The 20,547-nt window shown below is 38.2% G+C and overlaps 1 protein-coding gene across 7 annotated transcripts in view; it reads right to left on the minus strand.

Annotated features, from left to right (window-relative positions):
• The window catches only part of TENM1 (teneurin transmembrane protein 1), a 794,330-nt gene that overhangs the window by 321,519 nt on the left and 452,264 nt on the right, over positions 1 to 20,547 (minus strand). The gene's annotated exons all lie outside the window — the stretch shown is intronic.

The raw sequence follows: 20,547 nt of genomic DNA on the forward strand, positions 1-20,547 counted from the left end.
ATTCTGTTTGATTGAGTTGCTTTAGTGGACCCCAAAATAAATTAAAATAAACAATCATCCTCTATTTTATAATAGTGCCTTTTCAAGACACACTCTCATTCTCATTTTCCAAGTTAGATCCATTCTCTGTAGATATAACTTTAATTTAAAAAATGTTTATTAAAAAATCCTACACTAGTTGAGAGGTAAATATCAAATTAATATTTTCTACTAATGTAAATATTCCTGTTTGAAAAGGCTCAGGCCAAAACATAAAAATTATTTACTTAGATAAGTAAGCTTACCAATTTTTCATTTTCTTTATACTTAATAGTAATTTAGTTCCTAAGGTATGCTGTGAAAGCTGTAATCTCTCTTCAAACTCAAAAAAATTTAAAAAGCTGTTGGTGGGTGAGATTTTGAATCCTCTTATGATTGTATACATCATTTCCATGAAGGAATAGTGGAATTCTGCTCCAGAGTTTTCTGTAGTTCATTTCCCAACAGGGACCATTTTAAATGGGAATAAGCATGTCATCAAGGCAGAATTTATGGGTACATGTTTAAAATTAAACCAGACCCCAACCTTTCTGGGATTTTAAAAAAAAATCTTGATTTTGGGAAGAAATTAGATTTTACGTCTCTTTACAAACTCAATGTCCACTCCCAATTTTACTTAACAGAGCAACTTGCTGGTTTTATAGACTTGGTTTCACTGGTTACTTGGCTTACTTATTTATCTTTCTTTTTAGAGAAGTGGGTAGTGGGCAGAGTATTCTATGCCTTGATTACTTTTTTTTTTTATTTTTTATTTTTTTTTTATTTCCAGCATAACAGTATTCATTATTTTTGCACCACACCCCGTGCTCCATGCAATCCGTGCCCTCTATAATACCCACCACCTGGTACCCCAACCACCCACCCCCCGTCCCTTCAAAACCCTCAGATTGTTTTTCAGAGTCCATAGTCTCTCATGGTTCACCTCTGCTTCCAATTTCCCCCAACTCCCTTGATTACTTTTTTATTCGTCCTTATTTTCTACAGATATGTATTTTCCCCATTTATGTTAATTGAACTGTAATCTATTGACAAGGACACCTGATTTTTTAAAAAAGATTTTATTTATTTATTTGACAGACAGAGATCACAAGTAGGCAGAGAAACAAGCAGAGAGGAGGCAGAGAGAGAGGAGGAAGCAGGCCCCCTGCCAAGCAGAGAGCCTGATGCAGGACTTGATCCCAGGACCCTGAGATCATGACCTGAGCTGAAGGCAGAGGATTAACCCACTGAGCCACCCAGGCTCCCCAGGACACCTGATTTTAAAGAAAGAGTATTTCGAAGGAGTATAGTAAGAAGAGAACCTAAGCATTTCCCACTAAGCTCTTCAGTTTGAAAATACAGATAATCATTCTAATGCACTGTTTGAAGGGTGTTGATCAACCTTAGCCTTATATTAGCTTTTAGTGGTTTGTCTTACTCATACATGTGCATTAAAGCAAAGAATGCTTTATAATGCTGTAAAGGAAGAAATGACACTCAAATCAGTCCTCTAACCTATCCAGTCTAACATTTCTCTGAGGGACAGACTGACAAAAGGCACGGCTGTCCTGTGAACTATCAATCTCAAAATCAAAGAAACGGCCTGAGGCAGAAGCTGTCTGTTCCTCACCAGCATCCTTGTTTGCCTTATTTCCTGGGCACATGGACTATATTTCCCAGTCACATTTCCATTAGGTATGGTCATGTGAATTCTGGCTCATCGGAAGTGTGAGCAAAAGTGATACCTGACATTCCAGTCTTCTTCCCTAGAACTCTTCCATCCAGGATCCTCGGTCTCCTTACTCATCCAATGACTAAAAGACCAGACTCAAATATGGGCGGGGGGGCTAGTATGTTCATTCCATGGAATATTATGAAGTTGTATTAAGAATTTTCAATCACATAAGCATATTATGCCGATAATTGTCTCTCAGCAGAGCCTGGACAGAGCACCCTTATCCATGACTGTCCCAATCCCACTCTGCATTGCTTGTAATCAGAGTTAACTGTAGCAGAACTGGATAACCAACCTTGGAGACAATCGTATTCTCTCCCTCTCCCTCTCTCAGAAATCTAGACACAGAAACTCATCATCTAGGGAAGCCAAGATGAAAGTTATGTTGAGCCAGAGTTGGAGTGACAACATGATAGGGGAACAGATAAACAAATTCCATCTAAAGTGACACCTTAGAAGAGAGAATATGTGCAGAAAGAAACAGTAATGAGACACCATGCGGCTCCAGAAAGCAAGAGAACAACGGAGAAAGTTCCATCTCTCTTTAGGCATGGCTGTATTCATTGTCCTTTTCTTTCCCTGGGAGATTATCTTCTATCATTTTTTTTTGGGTTTTTTTTTTTTATTTCCAGCATAACAGTATTCATTATTTTTGCACCACACCCCGTGCTCCATGCAATCCGTGCCCTCTATAATACCCACCACCTGGTACCCCAACCTCCCACCCCCCGTCCCTTCAAAACCCTCAGATTGTTTTTCAGAGTCCATAGTCTCTCATGGTTCACCTCCCCTTCCAATTTCCCCCAACTCCCTTCTCCACTCTAAGTCCCCATGTCAAATAGCATGGAGGACATGGGGTCTTCTATCATTTTTAAAAAACCTCCTCTTTACCTGATTTAATTTTAAAGCATTTCTGTTTCATTAACCAAATAATTTCTAAGGCAATGAATAATTTTCCATGTTGGCAGAAAAAACAATTCATACAGTACAAGCAAAGCTAGGGGCTGTACACACACACACACACACACACACACACACACAAACAACTCCAACTCTAAATCCTTAGTCTACAGAGATCAGATCTAGAAGAAAACACAGAAATCTTAATAGTAACTATCTTTGGGTAGTGGCATTTGTAGCTACTTTAATGTGTTTTTCCTATTTTTGGAATGAAGGTGTACTACTTTATTAAGGTCCTTTACAGTCTGCCCTCCGCAGACCTCTCAAACTCACTACTGCCATTATTTCCAATGCACTCTAAGCTCTGGCCATCCTGTCATGCGTGGTTTCCCAAATGTGCCATTTTCTTTCAGGCTTCTGTGTCCCTGTAAGCTTTTCAGCAAAGAACAATATCAGAAGAGCTACGAAATGCCCAAGAGTAGTGTAGATCTAAAGTAAATTCAAGAGAGAGAGAACAAAGAATGAACAAAGGGAGAATGAAGAGCATAGACGAAAAAGGAATGGAATAAGAAAGGAAATTTGATAGAGATAGATAGATATGGCTATATATGCCACGGTAGAGGATCATTTGTTAGTGGCTTTGGAGGTCACCTGGGGCTCCCCTGTCTGGATCTGATCCAAATAGTCAGCAGTGATACATTGCTTTTTCCAGGTTTTGTATTCTCAGAAAACAAGCCAATTAAGTATATACACAAACTGATACACATTCAAAAATATATTCCTCTTGCTTAAGACTCTCACACAGAAATGCAGGATATGACAAGTTAATTGGGGATAAAGTTATTTAAGGAGTTACCTCTATATGAAAAGGAAACCAGTTGGTGGGGGTGGGGAAACCTAGAGCTAAATGGATTTAGTTTAGCGGTTGCTTTAGTCTGTTAGAACTGCTATAACAAAATACCATCAACTTCAGTTCTTTATTTATAAACAACAGAAATATATTTCTTACAGTTCTGGAAGTTGGAAGTCTGAGATCGAGGTGTCAGCATGGTAGGGTTCTGGTGAAGGGCCTCTTCTGGGTTACAGATTATTCCCCAGTCTGCTGTGGGCATCTAGTGGGTGGAAGGGGTCAGAGAGCAATCGGAGGCCTCTTTCACAAGGGCACTAGTCCCCATTCATGAAGGCTCTACCCTCAGGACCTAAGGATCTAATCATCCCCCAGAGGCCCCACCTAACACCATCATCTCGGTTTTCAATAGATGCATTTTGGGGAGATCCAAACATTCAATTTATAGCAGCGGTTTCCAACACAAATTATACTATAAACTAGAGAATTATCGAAACCCACTAACAAAGTCTTCAGAAGAAAGGAATATGAAGAGGGAAGATGGGAAGGGAACAAAAGAAACTGCTAGAATCTTAAGAGGGGTTGAGTAAAGTGAGTAGGTAAGGAAACAAAAGATTTTGTTTCACCATTAGTCTAAAATGGTGTTTGTCAATTTGGGATGAATTGGTCCACAAGGGACATTTAGCATTGTCTGGAGATATGCTTGGTTGACACAACTAGGGGGAGGGTGCTCCTGGCATCTAGTGGGTAAGAGGCTAGGAATGCTACTGAACATTCTATTATGCATGGGAAAGTGCCCACAATAAAGAATCATACAGCCTGAAATGCCATATTGAGGTTGAGAAACGTTGGTCTAAAACTATTCCTCTGATGGAGCATGCATTTTTTTTTAATTAATTTTTTATTTTTTATAAACATATATTTTTATCCCCAGGGGTACAGGTCTGTGAATCACCAGGTTTACACACTTCACAGCACTCACCAAAGCACATACCCTCCCCAATGTCCATAATCCCACCCCCTTCTCCCAAACCCCCTCCCCCCAGCAACCCTCAGTTTGTTTTGTGAGATTAAGAGTCACTTATGGTTTTTGAAGTATTCAACATCCCTGTGGGAGGGAATCTATCATTCTTTATAAGACTCCCAGAAAAAAAGATTTTCTTGCCAGTCACTCATGATCTTATCTTCCTTCCAACCTCACAGTTGTTCCTCCCTTGAGGCTATCTGCACTTGGGATTGGTTTATTATCCAAGCAAATACCCTGAATCCTGGGGCTGGGGAGCACGTTCAGCTCACTCATAATTACCTCCAACTTTTACCCCTGCTGACCAAACAAGGAAATCTTTGTAAGATATGGAGAATAGAAACACTTTCTACTTTCAATTTTTAGAATTGCTGTTCAAATTGTACCTCTCAAGAACTGTCACAAGGCATAAATCCAAACCCCGATATACTTATTAAAACATGCAGAATATACAATAATCATAGCAATTGAAACAACATTAACCCCCCTCAGGTAAGGTCACCTAAGAAACAACAGTCAAATTTAGCTTTGTGCTATGCTCTAAAGCTCAGAAACTAAAATCCCACGTGAACGCAGGAGAATTTGTGGAAACCAGGCATTCCTTCCAGGGAAATATTCTCTCTCTGGTTCCATGCTGCATGGATTCAAGAGTACAAAGAAGAAACCCATTGGTTTGCTTTAATTAGTCAGGGACAGCACAAGGAGATAAACAAGGTCAGGTCAATTTCAAGAATATAATCATTCCACGCACTTCTCTGACCTCTAAATATACATCTCTATTTGGCAAATATAATATTGAGTCTAAACTTATTTTCTCTTGGCATCATTGTCAGTACTCAGAAAAAAGTATCATCATGGATTCAGAGGATGGAGTATAAAAATGTCTGGTTGGAACTTAAACCCAACACAGGTTGCATTTTTATCTTTGAATAAGAAACATAAAGTAAAGTTATATTTATTTCTTAATTAGACAGAAAATGACAAATTGAAAGAAAATACTGAAACACTGGGGGCTTCTCAATATGACCCAAGGCAAGGTAGACTTCTTTATGAGGTGTTGCATCTTGAATCCTGTCTCTATAAAGGATTTTGTTTTTAAATTCATGTATTTAATAAACTTCTATTGAGCACCTATGTGTATGGGGTAAAACATGTTCACAGACTAGTCTTGTACTGGCCTAAGATTGGTTTCCTATGTTTGTCTGCCATTAGCATTACCCCTGATAGGGATGTGCAGTGTTTTCCTCATTTCTTCTTGGCTTCTGGAAATTTTGAAGGAATCATGACTGTTTAATTTCAATTTATCTGACTTATTAGAGATCTGACTTAGAATCTGTAATCTTGTAATTCATTAGCATCCAACTAACTGGAAAAATACCCTGAGCAAGCTACAGAATAACAGAGCAAGTAAAGACCAAAAGGACATCAAATACCATTTAGCTTTATTCCCTCACCTGACTGCAAAACGAGATTGGAGAGGAAGAAAGAGGCATTATCAAGGTCACATAGCTATTTAGTGGCAGATTTGGACTTGGTCTCAAGATTTCCAGTTCTAAATCCAGTGTTTTTTCAACTACTCAGGAAAGGCCACCCAATATTCACAAAGGATATCTTGGAACCATGATGCATTTTGTTCACTCTACAATATTTTCTACATCCAAAGTGCTATACAATAAAAAAAATCATGTTCAGAATGACAACTCCTACTTAATGTAAGATTTTCAATTATAATAGATTAAATTATGATCATTTGGATTAAAATGGAAAGTAGATTCATATTTAAGAATGATTTTCAACAAGAATGGCAATTTTTAAAAAGCTCTATTTAACCTTAAGCTATTCACCAAATCCAATTAACCAGAACCCCCAGTTTTCTGGGCATTAGGCTCATCAAGATTTTAATATAAATAGAATAAAACGTAGATTACATCTCCAGGCAGGGAAATTTAGCTGAACTATAAATATTCACTGAAAGACAAAAAGGGATAGCTTACATTCCAGAGACAAACTGTTAGAGTGCAAAGAATATTGGATTGGCTGCAGGGAGATTTGAATTCTAGCTCCAATTCTTGCTCTAAACTGCCATAGGGACACATTAATAAAATTTCCCATGACTTAGTTTCCTCATTTTTAAGTTGGACATAATTTCTATTATGTCTACCTTCCCAGGGTTGTTTCACGTTAAAATGAAATAACCAGCAAAAGGACTCTGAAGAACAGAAACTTATACATACACACTAACATAGGCACATATACCCACATTTGCACACAGACATATACACATATATATACAATATATATTGTCTACAGTCTGAGTCTTAGGAAGATGGCAAAAAAGAAAAAGCATTTAGTTGAAAATGTATCTATTAAAAAGTAACCAGCCATGTTACCATAAAATACTATATTGAATGACAAAATGTGGAAGAATAAGACTGTTACAGATTTTAAAGAAAAACAATTATTTTAGTCGAAAGGTAGGGGAAATAGCAGAGTGTGAATATTTTCTTTCAGAAGAGAAAGTCAATTTATTTGGGAGAGTAATATTACACTAGAAAAGGAAAGAATCAGTGATATCTGTGTTTTTATGTTATACTTGATATTTTGATAGTTGAATTGAAAATAATCACAAGTTAGATTTTATAATGTCTATGAAAGCCCTGTGTGTACATATGTCACTATTAAGTATCTTCATTAGCAACAGAGGACTGCCTAGTGTTTTGTGTATGACAGATGGAGACAGGAAGTCCAAATGATAATCTTGGGTTGGCCAGTGATAGCTGCTTGCCCTTTTATCAAATATGACTTATATTTGAGCCAATGTTAAATAAGGGTGAAAGGGTTTAGGGCCACCCTCTACTGTAAGAATAGGAAAAACAAACTTCTTGCACTAAGGGACTTATAATCCCCAGAGGTGGTGGCATCATCAGTGGTATTCCCTTGTTGAAACCTGGCAACCTGGAAAACCTCTACCACTGTAAGAGATCATTTAGGGTTCTTCCGCATTATGTGACCATTCCTGCAAGTTTCCACGTTTGTTACCAGTAAGGAAACTTGATCTCCAACTTGGTCTGTTGGTTTCTTTCTATCAACTATATTGCTCTACTGGTGACTACTATCGACCTCCACATTGAATGTAGCCTCCCCTCTTTTTTTCCTCCTTTCAATTTATATGAAAGTTTTGTCCTAATTCAGCTTCCTCTCAATCTACTATTCCATTTCGGAAGTGTAGTCTACCTTCCACTTTCATTTTCTCACCACTTACCAATTCTTTCAACCCACTGCAGTCTAGCTTCAGTCTCGTCACTCTACTGAAAATGGCTGCTTCAAAGTCAACAGAAAGAATGGTCTCTTCTCATCCACATTCAAGTTCACTCCTCTGAAGCATTTGAAAATGGTAATGGTCATCTCCTTGAAATTGTTTCCGTTGTGTCTTCTCTTCCATGATTACTCCTCAATTATCTATGCCAGCTTATTTTCTTTCATGAACTACTCTAAGATGTAAATGGTGTGATGGTTTGGTTTATGGTCTTCTTCTTGCACTAAACCCTGTCTAGGTTTTTCAGTGTTTCCTCCGTCACTCATGGAAATTCAGTTATTATGTCTACCCATGAAATTCTCCATTATTCATGTCTATCATGAGCTCTGGAATCAGACAGACACAGAAGTGAACTAGCTCCATTACATACTAACTGGTGACCTTGCAACATATTGTTCAACTTCTTTAAGCCTCAGTTTTAAAAAATGTAAGTTAAGAATAAATGTGATAATGGCTTGACGAAATGTTCAGCATAGAGCAAGCATTTGGTAGGTGGTAGGAGGAAAACTTTCTCTTTCTTTCTCTCCTGGGACCCAGATCCTTATTTTCAACTATTTATTGGATATTGAGCATTTCCAGTATGGATGTCCCTCATGGATGTTTCAATATTCCCCAAACAAACCTCATTATCTGCTCCAACCAATTACTATTTCCAATTTCAGAAATCTACTCCATCTATAATTCTCTGCTCACTCTGTCCATATACCTTACAAAAATTTTGTTGAACAATATTATCTAAGCACTGAGGAATCAAAGCAAAAAAAGAAGATATAGTCCTTCACTCAAGTCGCAACAGTGAATAAAGACAAGTAAATAAAATATTTGGAGAGTGCAAATGTACTATGGAATAAGGTCCTCATAAGCATACACACAGGATGCTGGGAGCCCACAGATAAGGGAAAATTCTATGAAAGGTACTGTGGGAAAGCAAAGGCAGGTTAAGAAAGGCTTCTAAGAGGTATTTTTGACTCCTCTCCTCCTTCTCCCATACTATATCTATAGATCCCTGGTCCTAAATTATTATTAGCCCCAAAATAATTAAATCTGAGGATAAAGGCTGGCTCCCTCACTAGAATGTAAGCTCCATAAAGGCAGGGGTTTTGCCTGTTTTGTTCTCTGTTGTAGCCTCGCAACTAGATACTGGCTGATCCATGGTGGGCACTCAACAAATATTTGTCAAAATTTACAAAAACTTATTTATGCTAGAATTAATTTATCATAGTATTTATATTGAACTGTTTTTCATTTTACATATTCACATTACACACATTCTTATATACTCAGATATCACACCAGAAAAGATTAACAGAATGGAGAAGCAGATGTTACTGTTTATTTGCTTATCTCTTCGCCAAAGGGAACAATTCTTTTTGAGTTTTCTTGTTCTTTAAATGGAATAGTCAGGACCACACTTTCACAATTCTTACAGAGACATTTCAAAGACCTCAAGACTTAACCTGATCTTATCTTCTGCTTTTAAAGCTGCAAACATTTTTGTGTTGTGGAATTAATAAAGAGCCAGCTGGGTTCTCCCAAAGGGAGATGTTTAGTAGAATGTCTTTCACACACACACTCACACACGCGCACACACACACACACACACACACACACACACACCTCTGTAGAAAATGAGAATAATTGACAAGAAAATCATTCTTTGTTACTTCAAATACATTTCATACTTCTAGTAAAATGTAACAGACAAGTGTCTATTAACTTGACATGGCAATGTAAATATTTATTATGATTAACTGGATAAGTAACTTTGTAGTCAATGAAATTTTTAAGAACTAGTATCTCTCTTGATCAAAACCAGGTATTTCTATTTTAAATATACAACCCAGGATAGGTAAGTATATATGATGGAGCGGAGGCAAAAAGTCTTGTACAGAGATTCCTTTAAAATTTAATCTTGGGGGCACCTGGGTGGATGAGCTGGTTGGGCGTCTGCCTCCTGCTCAGATCATGATCCCCTGGGATTGAGCCCTGCATTGGGCTCCCTGCTCAGTGGGGAGGTCTGCTTCTCCCTCTCCCTCTCCCTCTCCTCCCTCCCTCTCAAATAAATAAATAAAAATCTTTAAAAAAAAACCCTTAATTTCCATAGTTTGGCTATTGTGGACATTGCTGCCTAGATGTCCATCAACAGATGAATGGATCAAGAAGATGTGGTATATATACACAATGGAATGCTATGCAGCCATCAAAAGAAATGAAATCTTGCCATTTGCGACAACATGGATGGAACTAGAGCGTATCATGCTTAGTGAAATAAGTCAAGCGGAGAAAGACAACTATCATATGATCTCCCTGATATGAGGAAGTGGTGATGCAACATGGGGGCTTAAGTGGGTAGAAGAAGAATCAATGAAACAAGATGGAATTGGGAGGGAGACAAACCATAAGTGACTCTTAATCTCACAAAACAAACTGAGGGTTGCTGGGGGGAGGGAGGTTGGGAGAAGGGGGTGGGATTATGGACATTGGGGAGGGTATGTGCTTTGGTGAGTGCTGTGAAGTGTGTAAACCTGGTGATTCACAGACCTGTACCCCTGGGGATAAAAATATATGTTTATAAAAAATAAAAAATTAAAAACAAAACAAAACAAAAAACCCTTAATTTTGGTTTGGTACACTCACATATTTCACCAACCAACTCATTTTTTAAAAAATTCCCTGAAACATCTGTTTAGATTCACATTTGAATTGCTAAAAAAAAAGTCTCCATATTAACACCAGATTTCATCTCACCTATGGTGAAATTTCCTTTCCTTATAAAATGAAACACATTATGTTTGCCTATGGCTTATACTTTGAAAGTGAAACTGAAAATATTCAAATCAAAAGCATTTTTTAAAAAATAATACCACCACCAAAGTGACTAGAGACTGTATCACGATAATCTCCAAAATACTGCTCTTCACTGCTTTAGCACAATAGACTATTATAGATCTATTTTTACTCTCCCTATGTAACATATATTTTTAAGGCTACAGAATTCTCCTTCATGTAAATTCAACATATTCCACATCCATCATTTGGTGTAGGCTGAAAAGCTTGGTTGATTCCTGCTCATCTGTAGTAAACAGGATTTATAGGGCATAGATTAGTTCTACGAAGTCTTTTCCCGTCTTAAAAAGAATCTTTAAATCTGTGGCTGAAGATAGATTTTGCTAACCCCAGTGCTGTTAAAGGATTAAAGCATGAGATATTGTTAGATCTAAGCACTGAATATGTACATTCTGAGCTTTTTTTCTTTAGTCATTATTGAAAGAAAAAATTATGTCTCTAAATCTACTTTTCCATTGCAAATGTACTAAAGAAAAAAAATCCTACTTATAAATGTTAGGTATATTTTAGCAGTACTATGTAACAAAGAAATATAACTACCACTGGAGAACTTACATTTATGGGTTAATATTTAAGGAGTATTAGTCCATAAATACTTAAATCACTGCCATCACTATTAATGAATATTTCTTATTTCCCCAAGATAGACACTAGCTCTAAAAGTCTGGTCACAAACATGCGTCATATAAATTTCATTTATTTCCTTTCTTTGCCAAAATCTCCTCCATCAATGGCCCTGACTCTTCTTTTGTAAAAATAATCCTGTTGACTGTCACACTGGCCTAAAGCCAGCAAGGGCAGTTAGCCTCATACCAAGCTACAGCCATCTGTCAGCATACACTAAAAGTCAATGAAAATAGCTGCTACCCCCTCCTCTGGCCAGGCATGACTCCTCCACACAATTCTGATTCGTCTTTGTGAGTTGAAGCAGTTATGTTAATAGTAAATACAAGTTCTCAATAGTATTAAATATCACGCAAAATCTCTAAGTAAGACTCATTATGGTGAGTAGATCATGGCTAATGTCCATCATCATCTCTTAGGGCTGGTCCAAGTAAAAGTCTAGAGCCAACACTTGGCCAAAAATTCCCCGTGAGTAAGAGCATCAAGTAAAGTTTGAGTTAGGAGTTTGAATTGTGGAGTAGCAAAGAGAATAAATAAGAGAAACTAAAAATGGCCATAGTTTCATTTCAAAGTAAATCCAGATGAAGAGGTCAAGAAGCTAAGAGAACTGTCCCAGTTTTCTGTGGGGAATGGGTTATATTTGAGTTCCTGATATAAATGAGTAGTACTCCATTTAACCTTGTGTTAAAGGCAGAGCAATCTACTCACATACGAAGTGTGTGGACAGAATTGAAAGACCAACACAGAAAGAAAAGTGGTACAGTCAGGATTCTGAGAAGCTAGAATGGAACAAAAGGCAGTACCAATGGAATGGAGAAAGGAGGAATATGACGCAGAGGAATAACAGAAAGAGGGAGGAAACTAAAATGAGGGCAAATCACATGTGAGGTCTAAAATAATCCTTGTAACAACAGTATGAAAATGAGTGTTATTAACCCAGTTTCCAGGTCAGGAAACTAAGGTGCAATAATATGCCCAAATATAGACAGTTAATAAGGAGAAGAATGGAAACTCAAACCCACATTTTTTGGCTTCTACAATCAAAACTCTTAACCACTCTTCCAACTTTCATGAAGAAGGTGTAACACTGTACCACTAAAAGTACAGAACAGTTTTGGGATTGAGGTTTATCCCACAGGCAGGGGAAGAGAGACCTTCTGGAGAAGAATCAGAATAAAAGGATCTGCAAACTGAAGTATATCCAAGGATGAGTCTCTGGACAAGAATGGAGAATATGACAATTTAACAGCAAGAGTTTCAGAATGAAATTTTGATTTCTGGATCATAGCTTAAAAATTGTGGACTTTGGTTCCAGAATGATGATCTCTTATTAGTATTAAAAGGAATATATCAGACCAGTATATCTAGACCAGACAAGCTAGAAAAAGGTTTAAATGGCAAATGGAAGGGCACCTTGGTGGCTCAGTCAGTTAACCATCTGACTCATGATTTTGCCTCAGGTCAAGATGTCAGGGTTTTGGGATGGAGTCTTACATTAGGCTCTGCCCTCTGCCCCTCCCCCCATTTGCACTCAGGCACACATTCTCTTTCTCTCAAATAAATAATTAAATCTTAAAAAAATAATAAATGGGGATGCCTGGGTGGCTTAGTAGGTTAAGCATCTGCCTTCGGCTCAGGTCATGATCCCGGGGACCTGGGATCAAGACCCACGTTGGGCTTCCTGCTCGGCAGGGGGTCTGCTTCTCTCTCTGCCCCTTGCCCAACTCGTGAACGTGCTCTCTCTTTCTCTCTCTCAAATAAATAAATAAAAATTTAAAAAAAATTTAAAATAAATGAATGGCAAATGGAAGAAGAGGGAGGGGAAGAATAGAAAAAATAATGTCTTCTTCTGCCTCATTTATCTATCATATGAGCTCCCTGATATGAGGAAGTGGTGATGCAACATGGGGGCTTAAGTGGGTAGGAGAAGAATCAATGAAACAAGATGGAATTGGGAGGGAGACAAACCATAAGTGACTCTTAATCTCACAAAACAAACTGAGGGCTGCTGGGGGGAGGGGGGTTGGGAGAAGGGGGTGGGATTATGGACATTGGGGAGGGTATGTGCTTTGGTGAGTGCTGTGAAGTGTGTAAACCTGGCGATTCACAGACCTGTACCCCTGGGGATAAAAATATATGTTTATAAAAGATAAAAAATTAAAAAAAAATGTCTTAATATTACTAAAATGGATAACTGGTCACTATGCATGCCTTTGAGTGTAACACTCTTCCCAGAATGCCTTTTCCTCCATTTTTCACCTACTGCTGCCTCATGATTTTATTATTAATTATATTTATTAGTAGTAATAAATTACATTCAGGCCATTTTCTCAGGAAAATTTCTACTTTCCCATTTCCCTATCTCAACAATTCCTTAGGGTTAGATCTACCACCTCCAAGTGTTCCTACCTTGGAATTACTCAAATTTAATAGAGCACTTATGGTATTGTTATTTATTTCACTTTGCCTTCCTTACTACAATAAGTGGTTGGATGTAAAGACCCTGGCCCTACAGCCTGGGTTCAAAATCTGACCTGCTATTTCTGATCTTCCAAATGTCATGACCCTGAATTCTTCTCTTTGCCAGCATGTCAGTCCCAGGCTTTTATATAAAAAATACTGTTTACTGTATACTTTCTACGTGCCCAGCTCTGAGCAGATGTTTTACAGGGATTATCTTATTTGGTTCTTAAAACAACCACACAAGGGAGGATCTGCCATTTTCTCCACAGAACAGATGGGGAATCGAGACCCATGGAAGTTAAGTAATGTGTCCCAAATCACAACTATATTAAGTAGCTTAGTCCAGTGTTATTTGAGCATGTACACTTACACACATCACCCAGACTCTCTCTCTCCATCTTGGCAATGTGTGCATCTTTCCCAGTTGTGAAAGACACTCCTCTCAACCCACCACAAAAAAGATAAGGCTTAGAGGAGGATCTGGAAAGACTGATTTCTAAGTAAGGGAGGGCTCAGGGCAGGACATAATTCTGAATATACTGGGTAGTGGGGGAGTTATTTCTATGAATGACACAAGGCAGGTAACAATCTGAAGTTGTTCTGAAGATTTATCATAGGGCACTCTTACAAAGCCCCACAGACATGTGCCATCACAACCTAAGGGAGGGAATGGTTCTAATGATTGGAATTTGGTAGTTGCTATAAATTGAGTATATCCCCCCCAAAATACACATGTTGAAATCTAATCTGCAGTGTGTTGATATTTGGAGGTTGAGCCTTTAGGATGAGATTAGGTCATAAGGGTAGAGAGCTCCCCAAATTAGACCTTATGAGTGGAAAACTCCAGAGAGCTCCCTTGCCTTTTCTGCCATGTGAAGATACAGAGAGAAGACAGCAGTCTATGAAATAGGAATTCAGATGCCAGATTTGCCAGTGCCTTGATATCAGAGTTCCCAGCCTCCAGAACTGTGAGAAATAAATGTCTGCTCTTTAAAAATCCCAGTCTATAGCGTTTTTGTTACAGCAGCCCATTTGGACTAAGACAGTGGCAAAAGAGTATGTTCTATTTAAAAGCATACTAAGAAAGGAAGTGAAATGATGTGTTTACCTGGGGAAAGCATGAACATAAGGGTAGAAACATCTTTAATTAGATGAAAACAAAAATAGGAACAAAAGTAGAGTTTCTTGTGTATTGCTGTTGGTATTATTATTTTAACATTTACCAAGTGCTTACTATGTGCCTGGCTGCTCTAAATACATTGTGGATATTAACTCCTTTAATCCTCACAACAGCCTTATGAAAATGTTGCTACTATCATCCTTATTTTCCAGACGAGAAGACTGAGGTAGTGTTAACACAGTATGCCCAAGTTTATATGCTAATAGATGGTGGATCGGGGAGTCTCCAAAAAGCCACTTGCTCATTTCCAACACAGACCACAAAAGTGTCCTAAGAGTAAAGCATGGTGAATATGAGTGATTTCAACTCCAAAGACAACTGCTAGATGTATCATTTAACTAAAGGCAAATATGTGACAGGTCCTCAACCTCCTTTGCTGAAAACTCTACCTCTGAGAAGGTCGAGAAAATAAGACTTGCTTCCCTTACTGACTGGAGAAGAGAAACTGGTGAGTTAAGGTGATGGGAACCTTTTGTGGAAGCAACCAATGTAGCTTAAAGTCAAAAAGTACATTACAAAGCATAATCCTAGACTTTAGGAAAACCATTCTCTAAAGTGAAGACAATGTGATTCTATGCCCTGAGACATTTAAAAAACGAGAAGATGAATTAAGAGTTGGAAAGGTTTGTTGCCTATTGAAACCAGTATGCCCACACGGGGTGTTCTCTATTCAGTTTAGATTTCTAAAGAACATGGAACAAAAGGAGGAGATGAAAATCAAGGATAAATAAATATAAGAGGGTGTGATGAAAATAATGCGAAGGTTTCTACCCCAAGTTAGCCTGAAACTTGAAAAAAACCCTGCTGAAGACAACGTAAAGTTGTTGTTGTTGTTTTTTAGATATAGGTTTAGAATAAGAAGATCATTTATAAGAAGGCACTCAACTGTTCTAAATAAATTAAAATTCCGTCCCAGAGTGGTGACAAGTCTTGTAGATTTTATTGCCTTGTCATAGTTGCTAAAGTTTCAGGTATGGTGTGGGTGATATGTGTCAGAAGACTGGAGATAGCATACTGGCTTTGGTTTTTAAAAGAAACAGGAAGTACATGGGATCCTTAAACTAGATCAAGGGATATGATGTTGACTGAGTGCACAATTCTAGAACATGTTGTTAATAGGATGATTTGCAAGCACATTTTAAAAAAGATAATAACCAGGGCTGCCTGGGTGGCTCAGTGGGTTGAGCCTCTGCCTTCAGCTCAGGTCATGATCTCAGGGTCCTAGGATCGAGTCCCACATCGAGGTCTCTGCTCAGCGGGGAGCCTGCTTCCTCCCCCACCCCTCTGCTTGCTCCTCTGCCTACTTGTGATCACTCTCTGTCAAATAAATAAAATCTTTTAAAAAAGAAAAATAGAAAAAAAAGATAGTAAGCATGAGCAGGCAGCACAAATTCTCTAAGAACAAGTCATGTTAAACAAATCTTATTTCACTTTTAGTTTTACATGGCTATTGGACTGGCAGATCAGTAAAAATGTAGGCATATTGTATCTGGATATCAACAAGGCATTTGACAAGGTCTCTGATGATATGCCTATAAACAAGATGGAGAAATGTGGGTGGTATCCTAGTAAAAGAATGTTGCCTGATGGATAAGTGTCAACCCCTAGGATGGACTCCAGGGACATGTCACAGATCTCCCACCTTGATCTTGTCCTACATAACATTTTTTAAAGATTTTATTTACTTGAGAGAGAGCACAAGCAGGGGTAGGAGCAGAGGGAAAGGGAGAAGCAGACTCCCTGCTGAGCAGGGAGCCCAACACGGGGCTTGATTCTAGAACCCTGACACCATGACCTGAGCTGAAGGCAGACGCCCAACTGACTGAGCCACCCAGGTGTCCCTTACATAACATTTTTACTGATGACTGACACAGAAATGAGGAGAGCAAACCTAACAAAAGTACAGATGATACAGTTATGGGATCAATACAATGCAAATACTTTGTATGGCAGAATTAGAATTCAACTATACCTCCATGGACTAACAAGGTGAAATCAAATTAAGCCAAATCAAGGCTCTAAACATATTTCTACCTGCACCCCCCCATCCCAAACACTCAGTTAAAAATCTCCAACTATAGGGGAGCCTGGGTGGCTCAGTCAGTTGAAAGTCTGCCTTTGTCTCAGGTCCCAGAGTGCCAGGATTGAGCCCTGTGTTGGGCTCCCAGCTTAGCAGAGAGCCTGCTTCTCCCTCTGCCCCTCACCCAGCTTGTTGCTCTCTCTCTCTCATTCTCTCTGTCAAATAAATAAATAAAATCTTTAAAAAAATCTCCAACTATACAATTTTAGAATAAAAGAAAGGTGGCTTAGCCTCAGAACTTTTTAAGAAGTTGTAAGAGTTCAATTACTAAGTGTTCTCAATGTATACCAGTAGTGTTATGTAACCAACAAAAAAAACTGATATTGGAGTAAACAGCATTAATGGAAATATTTAGTCAGAACAAAGGGGACAGGGTGCCTGGGTGGCTCAGTTGGTTGAGCATCTGCCTGTGGCTCAGGTCACGATCTTGGGGTCCTGGGATCGAGTCCCGCATTGGACTCCCTGCTTAGCAGGGAGTCTGCTTCTCCTTCCCCCTCTGCCCCGCCCCCCCAATTGTGCTCTCTCTCTTGCTCATTCTTTCTCTCTCAAATAAACCAATAAAATCTCTGCTCGGCGGGGAGCCTGCTTCCCTTCCTCTCTCTCTGCCTGACTTTCTGCCTGCTTGAGATCTTTGTCTGTCAAATGAATAAATAAAATATTAAAAAAAAGTTTTTTTTTTTACAAAAAAGAACAAAGGTGGAAACCAACTGTCAGTCACAGCACAAATTTTGGAATGAGTCAATCACGGTGATTGCTGAGAGTTTCATCTAAATGTACATCAGCTCTACTCCCAGCCCTTGCTCAAGGGGCAACTAGAGGTAGCCGTGCTGTAGTTTTTTTTTTTTTTTTTTTTTTAAAGCATATGACCCTTTCTCTCCCCTTGGCTTCACCTAACTGAGAGAATACAGTTAATTGTCTTCCCTTATCTGAGGGGACACATTCCAAAATCCCGAATGGATACTGAAATGAAGAACAGTAGTGCTAAACCCTATATATATACTATGTTTTCCTATACATACCTATGATAGAGTTTAATTTCTAAATCAGGCACAGTAAGAGACTAACAACATATCTGATTGTAAAATAGAGTAATTATAACAATATATTATAATAAATGCTATATGAATATGGTCTCTCTCTTAAGATACTTTCCTGTATTCTCCCTTCTTCTTGTGATGCTGTGAGATGATAAAATGCCTATCTGATGAGATAAAATGTGGGAATGACCTAGGCCTTTTGACACAGCATCAGGCTATTACTGACCTTCTGATGCTAAGTCAGAAGGAGGATTATCTGTTTCTAGACCAGAGTTGACCATGGGTTACTGAAATTATAGAACACAAAACTGCCAATAAGGGGGGACTACTTAATCTTGAAAAGATGTTCTCAGTTATTTGAGGCAACCTAAACAAACTGCTCCCTGCTACCAAGGAGCCTAATAAAACTACCCACTTGCATTCAGCCTTGGGTAAGACACTTTAAGAGAAGTGCAGTCAGCAGTTTAGAACTGTATTCTAAGAAAGAGACCAAGATGGAGGATCTGAAACCAGCTGATAGGGAAACATTTCAGTCAAAGAAGAACAGGATCAGGAGCGGTGAAGAGTTGTCAGGCGTGTGAGGCATTTTACTTATTCTGGGAGACTGTAGAACTAGATCTGGGAGAAATGGGCAGAATTAAGAGGTGGGAGATTTGGGGGACGCCTGAGTGGCTCAGTCATTAAGTGTCTTTCTTCAGCTCAGGTTATGATCCCGGGATCCTGGGATCCAGCCCCACATCAGGCTCCCTGCTCAGTGGGAAGCCTGCTTCTCCCTCTCCCACTCTGCTGTGTTCCCTCTCTTGCTGTATCTCTCTCTGTCAAATAAATAAAATCTTAAAAAAAAAAAAAGAGGTGGAGATTTGGGTTCAAGAAATATCCTCCAATAGTTGCCTGAGATGGGATGGAATGCCTTTGGAATAAATCAATTACCTGTATTGGAGCTATTTAAGCAGAGGTTTGTGACTACTTAGTAAGGATAACAGTATTTTTTAAAATTTTATTTTTAATAGAATTTTAATAAAGTTTAATAAAATTACATTTAAAAGAATTTTTAATTATAAGAATTTTTATTTTTTTAATTTTTAAAATAATTTAATAATGATTTAAAAAATAAAAAAAATATAATACCTTTGAGTTGTATAACGCTTTGCAATGTACGAGGCACTTTCTGCCATACTAGCTTGATCTTCTGCACAACTTGTTGAGACAGGCATTTCTATGTTCACTTTTAGAGATTAGGAAGCTGAGACATATCATTACCTGCCAGCACACCCCCAGAGCTACCTTTTACTGACTCCATGCGAAGCAAGCATTTTAAAGGATATATTTGGGAAATCCTATCTCATCAAGCTGATAGTGTTTCTAGGTTTTTTAAAAATTTGTCTTTGTGATACTGAATATATCCCCAAATGTACTAAAAAGGTACTCTCTGCACAATCTCACATGAAAACTTATGTTCTTCTCTGCTTCTTATGAAGCTGAGACCAATTAATACATTCGTTGCATGGATACAGAAGGTCCGTGGGTGCAGTTTGTACAAACATGCCTAGATGTACACTTCAAATAAGAATAGTTTTCCCTTTTCATTTGCCTGAGACCCATTCCCCATCCTCCTTCCAGATTTCCTGTTATTCAGCTTCTTAGAGGGAAGGAGTGTGTCATGATTTTTTTTCCTTGTCATGATTGCTAGATAACCAGATTGCCCCATTGTTTCCTTAGCTCTCTATCACTAAGCCCTGCAAAGGAATTAAAAGAGTGAGTAAATAAATTTAAGCAGGAGTGAGTAAATCACCAACATTAGCAAACACTCCTTGAAGATATACATTGTTCTCTGCTTCTCTCACCTCATTCACCTTCCTCTTTCATTAAAAAGAAAGAAAGAAAGAAAGAAAGAAACGATACACAAACACTATTACTAGTACAGTTCTAATTGGGTTATCTTCACCATCAGAGCTGACTGTTACATTTTCTCTTGGGAGATAACAGAAATATCAGTTTATGAATCTATTTAATCTAATAGTGATGGATGATACAGAGTTTCCTGGATTTGAGCCACAGTGCTCTCAGTTTGTTGGTGGTGACATATTCACCGATGCCACAGCTGGCATACAACTTAATCTGCTATGAAAAAAAATAAGCAGGCTCATAATGTGGGTTTATTAGTCCTCCCCTTTCCATTCCAATTCCCAGATATTGGGATGGAAATTGATCAGAGTTGACAGCACACATTGCTTATCAAGTGATATATTATACCCATTGTTTACATACAAATGTGTTCAGAAAAAGCTTTGGTAGTAGATCTAAATAAGGCATATAGAAGGCAAGGGGAAGTCCTTGAATTTAAAAGATAACAAAATCATATGTTTTATTGGGTAATGTCTTTCTATGTTAATAGAAAGTTACAATTTTTGATTTAAGAGGGAGTGCCTAGAAATGATGAATAATTTCTCATTTAGCCTCTAGTGCTAAAGTCTAT

The sequence above is a fragment of the Mustela erminea genome, chromosome X, assembly GCF_009829155.1.
Source record: "Mustela erminea isolate mMusErm1 chromosome X, mMusErm1.Pri, whole genome shotgun sequence".
Lineage (NCBI taxonomy): Eukaryota > Metazoa > Chordata > Mammalia > Carnivora > Mustelidae > Mustela > Mustela erminea.